Below are 6114 nucleotides of genomic sequence, written 5' to 3'. Positions count from 1 at the left end.
CTCCATGGTCAGACATATTTTACAGACATCTGGGAAAGCTCCCTCCTGCTGTCTGCATCTGCTGGTTTTAGGCCGAGTTTATGGCCTTGGCAGAGTTCAGGGATCTGTGCTGAACTGGTAACAAAAGATACTTCTCAGGTGGTAAAGCCCACCAAAGATAGGGATAGTTCCAGCTTCATTTTTAACTGGAACAGTATTTAATAGACAGGAGATTCAGTCTGTGGCTTAAATGTTTGGTAAGATGGTATGAATTTATTTTGGGTAGTGGTTTTTAGGGAGGTATTTGGGAGTTCAGGGCTATTTCTGTGCACTGACTGTTATTGCAAGCTAAGGAATAGTAGGTCTTGCTGTAGTTCAGGTTCTATAAATTACTATAGTCCTCTGTAAAGCTCCTACAGACAAGAAAACAGATTTATCTTTGTGGAAAAGCTTAGATTTAACTGAGCTGCTCTTCGACTGCTGGATAAACATGTGATTGTTCATTTGGGAGAAGACACATGTGCCATGCTCCAGTCCTGGGCAGACCCTCAGCTTTTTGGCTTTGAAGGAGCTACACTGATTTATTCTACTAGCCAAGGATTAGAGAAGTTTTTACCAAAGCCATCAGCTACTAAAGAGACTGCAGTTGCTTCTGGTGGTGTGCAGGAGACACTGGGCACGTCAGCTTTTCGACCTGACCTTTCTGTTCTGCTACTCAATATGTACCTCACCAAACTACATCAAGGTAGTCAAAGACTAAGTAGCTGTACATAGATTTCTCAAGTCTTGCTGACTTGTTTCAAGTTAAGAAAACTTGAAGTGCTGTCTTTTTCTACAGCCTGTGTTGTGGAGGAGTAGAAATTACCTGGCAACTCAGGCCTCTTCACATTTCCAGTACTGTTGTCCCAGACTTAATTTCCAAATGCTTTCTAATGCCTTTTCTTTCACGTGGAAGAACTTTCCCAGTATGGCAAAGAGGTTACCCTCCCTGCCACACTCAAGTATGTGCTGCTGAAGTTATTCAGTGGTGTGCTATTTTTGTTCTCAGTAACGTGGGTTCTCTTGTCCCCTCTGTAATCCACACAGAACCCCCAGTGCACTTGGACTGGGGACAAAAGCTGTAAATATTTGGGGTTTCGATCTCAGATTTTGCTATTTTGTCTTGAATTTTTGTATTTCAGATGGTATCTCTGCAGAGTTCATCCTTTTCATATTTTTGCTGTGTGTGCTCCTTTCCCCTTTTAGTAGGTGTTTCAATTTTTTTTTCTTCCCACCTGCACTCTAGCCTTATTTAATCAATGTCCTCTTCTTCTAAAGGATTACAGCCAATTTCAATGTATTTATATACATTGATATATACATTCTTGCTTCTTCCTAATACTTTCCAACTGGGACACTCTCCCAGGTGTGCTGCAACTAAGGATGGTGAGAATAGCTCGAAGCATGCAGAGTAGCAGCAGGAAAACTGTGATATAGTTGCCATCACAGAAACATGGTGACTCACACTACTGGGTGCTGCAGTGGATGGCTGTGAAATCTTCAGAAGGGCTAGTCAAGGGAGGACAGCTGGTGGGGTAGCCACCTGTATGTTAGGGAGTGTTTTGATTGTCTGGAGCCTGTGTTGTGTGCTTAAGGGCGTTGACCAAGATAGTAGTTTTATGGACCTGATCATAAAATTCTGTGTCTCAAATTTTAGTAGATGTCCTGGCTTAAGATGCCCTCCCATTTTAGCAAAGCAGATGAGGAAATGATCTTGTGTAAATATATTTTCCCCCAGTGGTTTGTTTTTGGTTAGGATTGGTTCTGCAATTTGGCCACACAAACACTTCATTTGTCAAAATTAAGGGCTGGCAGAGGCCACGTGGGCTCATGTTGCTACTGAGGAACAGGTTTGTTAAGCTGTGTACCAGTGAGACTATTAGAAGTGAGGGCACTAATTGCAGCTCAGTGGTTTGGAGCAACCTCTGCACATTCTGGCATCCTGAGAACTCGCAGGAGCTGCAGGACCACCCGGCACATTTGAGTGGGGCTGCTCCACCTCCATTGTGGCCACATCTTGTCACTGGCACTGGTTCAGAGAGGAGCCCCTGGAAGGTGTCTGCATCCTGGCTTCACTGTGGGAGTTCTCCCCTCTCCTGGGGCTTCAGTGTCTGTCCATGTCATGCACGGGACTGAGAGCAGGGCTGAGACCCGAGCTGGGGTCTGTATGGACACCACGGACGTGGCTGTCGGACAGTCGAGAAGCAGCTGCTGTCCTGCCCCAGCACTGCAGTGGGACTGTGCTGTCCTGGGTTACTGGGTGACACGAGTCCTTGCTGAGGCAAGAAGAGAGCCAGCAAGCAGGGTTCAGCCTGGCCCTGCTGCTTGTCCTGGGGTCTTGCTTCATGCTACCTACATCCCTCGGTGTTCCTGCTCCTTGGAAGCTTCTGTCATTGTACGTATGCTCCATCTGCCCTCTGCTCCCATCTGTCTCTTCAATGGACACGATAAGTGTCCGTGTCTCTTTGAGATATGAAAATTCAGGTGTGTGGCTTTCAGAGCAGACAGGTTGGCTGCCCCTTTTCTGCACCGTTAATTTGTGTAAGGTGAAGTTTTATGTGCTTTGGGCTTGGCCTCTGACACTGCTTGCCTAGATCTGGCTGCACTGGCTGGAATCCTGTCTTCACTAAATATTTGTTTCCAAACCATTGCAGCTGTACTAAGTGGCGGAAAAATTGGTATATTGATAGCACAGTAATTTCTTCCTGAGAACCTCTATTCATTTGATCAGTGTTAGTCAGGGGAAGAAATGGTGCAAATGTGCTCATTTCCAGTCTTGGCATTTCACGATCAGTCTGTCATTGAATAATTGTTCTTAACGGATTGTAGGAAAGATTCTCTGTAATACTTTTCCTTTCCTCTAGCTGCCTTATGAAGGAGGAAAAAAGTCAAATAATAGCTTTTACACCTGTGTACTAGACCCTCCCGGATGTGTGTTAAGATGGCTAGCAGAAATAATAAAATTATGATTTATGTGGCCTATCATGACAAGCTAATAATTCTATGGAATTGGTGTCTTTTCTTGAAAGGATCCTTTGCAGAGCAGTTACAGTGAGGTGCTTGGGTACATTAGTACTAGCAAGTCCTTTCTATCTTCTCCTCTTCATGCAAACATTATTATGGAGCTTTTGAAGTTATCCCAAGACACAACAACAAAAAATTGGCCTAGTGCCAGGCAGACCACCCTGGAAATGCTCACCCTTCACAAATGTTGATGCAGCTTCTGATGGTGGGCAGTGTGGTAAAAATCAGATCTGCAAGAGCATTTTTTGAGTGACTTCAGAGCTTCGTGTCCCCTGCCCAGCAGCTCCTGTCCAGGCTCACCCAGCTCACAGGAGCACTGCCAGGAAGTCACTCTTCCCCACATAAGTCAGCGTGTGTGCGATAGCTGGTGGTGTAGAGGCAGCTGTTAGTGTGACTTGTGTCTAAGGGTTACCATTAAGGTTACTGAACACTTCCTGGAATAAGATACTGGGTTTTGTTGCAGGGACATGTCTGCAGGGGAACTGCATGCGTTGGTGCCCCGGGTGCTGCTCCAGGGCACTCGTGCTGCCACCATCCTTACCATGCATGGGAGGTTACCTGGCTTGTGTTCCCCCTCACTAGTGGAGAGATGGCAGAAAGATGGGGAGTGGCAGTCCAGGCAGTCCCTTCCAGTCCTGTTGGTTTTGTTTTGTTTTGTTTTGTTGGTTTTTTTTTTTTTTGTTTTTTTTTTTTTTTTTTTTTTTTTTTTTTTTTGTTTCTGTGAATATACACAGGTTTAGAGCCAAATTTGAGTGTAGGATAAAAACCACAGGCCGGCAGGCTAACAACCCCCTGGGTCATAAAATGAGTCAGCAGAAGAGACGAAGCCACAGTGCCCTGGGATAGCTGTAACCCTCAACTGCAAATTGTAAAAACAGCCCTGCCCACACAGGGAGCTGCTGTTATGTGGTCCTGCCTTGCAGGCAACAGAGCAATTGGAGAGGAGGTGTAAAATATCACTTTTAGGGGAATGTTTTGTGTTTTTGTCTGAAACTGTGGTTTCGTGGGAAGAAGTATTTGATGGTGATGCTGGCATTTGTTACTGCTACTTGCCTTCTTACCCTGTCCCTAACTGCTGGTTCTTCCTTCGTATCCTCCCCCTCCTGGCTTTGCTGGCCACCTCTCTGCTGTGCCAGCACAGCTCTCTTTGCCTTGTGTCACGAGCTGAGAGAAAGAACTGATTCAATTGTAAAGCGACACAAAACAAATAAATAAAACTAAAAAACAACTTTTGAAGCTGGTTTGGTTCCCCTGTGTGTCTCAGGGTCCAGCTGCACAAAAGGTGGAAAAACTGCTGCAGTGTGATGCTGCAGTTCTGCAGTGAGGGCACCTGTGACTGATACTGCTGGGGGGCCACTGCCCCATGCCAAGGCACACACAGATCGGTACTGCCACCAGGCACCGAGAGAAGTGAGTAGAAACTGAGAGAAAATAGCTCATCAAGTATAAAAAAGCTTTTCACGTTCCTGCCACGCTCGTCAAAGCTGAACAGAGCTGAACAGCACGGGAACTAAACGGGCTCAGTCCTGAAGTGATGGAAGGGCCGGGGAGCAGGTTTGTCTGCAGGAACAGGTCCAGTGCAGCCAACAGCACTCTGCTGAGTCTAAGCACTGGGCTTTCCTGCTGTCAGGTTTAGATCATGTGTGATTAGATTGAGGCATAGATTGAGTTACCATATTAAAACCTGATGTCTCTTGAAACTGTGCTAGAAAACCATATCTTGTGGTCAAGGTCCTGAGGTTCCTCTCATATTTCTCATATGACTTAGGAGTAGTTGGTTTATTCATCTGTACCTGAGTTCCTCTGAGTCTTCCTATCCTTTAGTTTTGTTTGGGGAAGGTTGCAATGTCTGTGAAAACATTTGTCTCTCTTGTATGGGAGTGAGACATTAACACTTTATGAAACACACAGTAACCAAACCCCAGACCAGAGCTGCTGTTCTCAGTGTCACTTTTCAATAGTAAACAGAGTCTTATCCTGATCGATCTTTAAAGGTAATTAATGTGTCGTGCTGTTAATACAGCACTGTCATACTGTCCACACTCCAGTTCCACTACAGATTTCATTTGATCACAAGCACTGGAGATTAATGATTCATAGCACTTGAAAAATGGCAGTCTGAAATTTCAGAGGGGACGATTGCTGACATCCCCAGGGTTTAAGTATCACAACTCTTGTGGTACTGTGTCAGACTGCTGAAAACTGGTAGAACTTAAGTGGAACATATTCAAACCAAGCAAAACTTGGCTCAGAGTGGTGCCACTTGTTCTGCTCTTTGTTCCTAAGCGTTTCTTTGTGTAAACGTGAACGAGTAATAACTTTGGTCTTTGACTCAAACTCTTCATTAGCAGTTAATAATCAATGAGAGCAGGCAGGTTGGACAAAGCACAGAGGTTGTGCCTTAAAAGTGTGTACCTTCATCCCTCACATGTGGGCTGTTCCTGTGCACATTGTCATCCATAACCATCAGGATGTGCTTTAGGCCATGCACACGAGCTGGAGGAGAATGCTGGGATTTACCCAAATGGGACATTTATTTGGCACTGGTGATAGGCAGATGATTTTAATAACATGCTTCTTTCCTACAGTAAGAGTGAGACTTTATTCTAGGTTGCTGACATTTAGCTTGAATTTTAAAATTATTTTTTGCAGTTGAAAACTGAATTTGTCTATGTTTATGTCCTCCCTCCTTCACCCTTCCCAGCTTCCTTATTGCCTTGCTTAAAGAGGAGAATTGGGATACATTCTCTGCAGTTGTGGCTCTGAGAGCTGTCCTGAGTGTGGTACCTGTAACTGCATGACTGAAACAGAAAAGCAGCTTGATAGGCCCATGCTGATCCATCATGATCACAATGGGGAAATAATGCCATTCAAAACATGGTTTGTATTTACAACTTTCTTCAGTCTGGAAAGCTTTTGAAATTAGAAATTACCATAAGAGATCTTTTCTGTTCAGCAAGTATTGGACTTTGTTTGCCTGGCTTTTAAATAGTCTGAAGCCTTATCTTTTGCAGGAATCCCCTAATCTTTCCAGGATGTTTTATACATACAGTAGCTACTTCCTCTTATAGA

This window comes from Lepidothrix coronata, unplaced genomic scaffold, assembly GCF_001604755.1.
Source record: "Lepidothrix coronata isolate B3197 unplaced genomic scaffold, Lepidothrix_coronata-1.0 Scaffold41, whole genome shotgun sequence".
Lineage (NCBI taxonomy): Eukaryota > Metazoa > Chordata > Aves > Passeriformes > Pipridae > Lepidothrix > Lepidothrix coronata.
Note: the sequence above shows the minus strand (reverse complement) of the source record.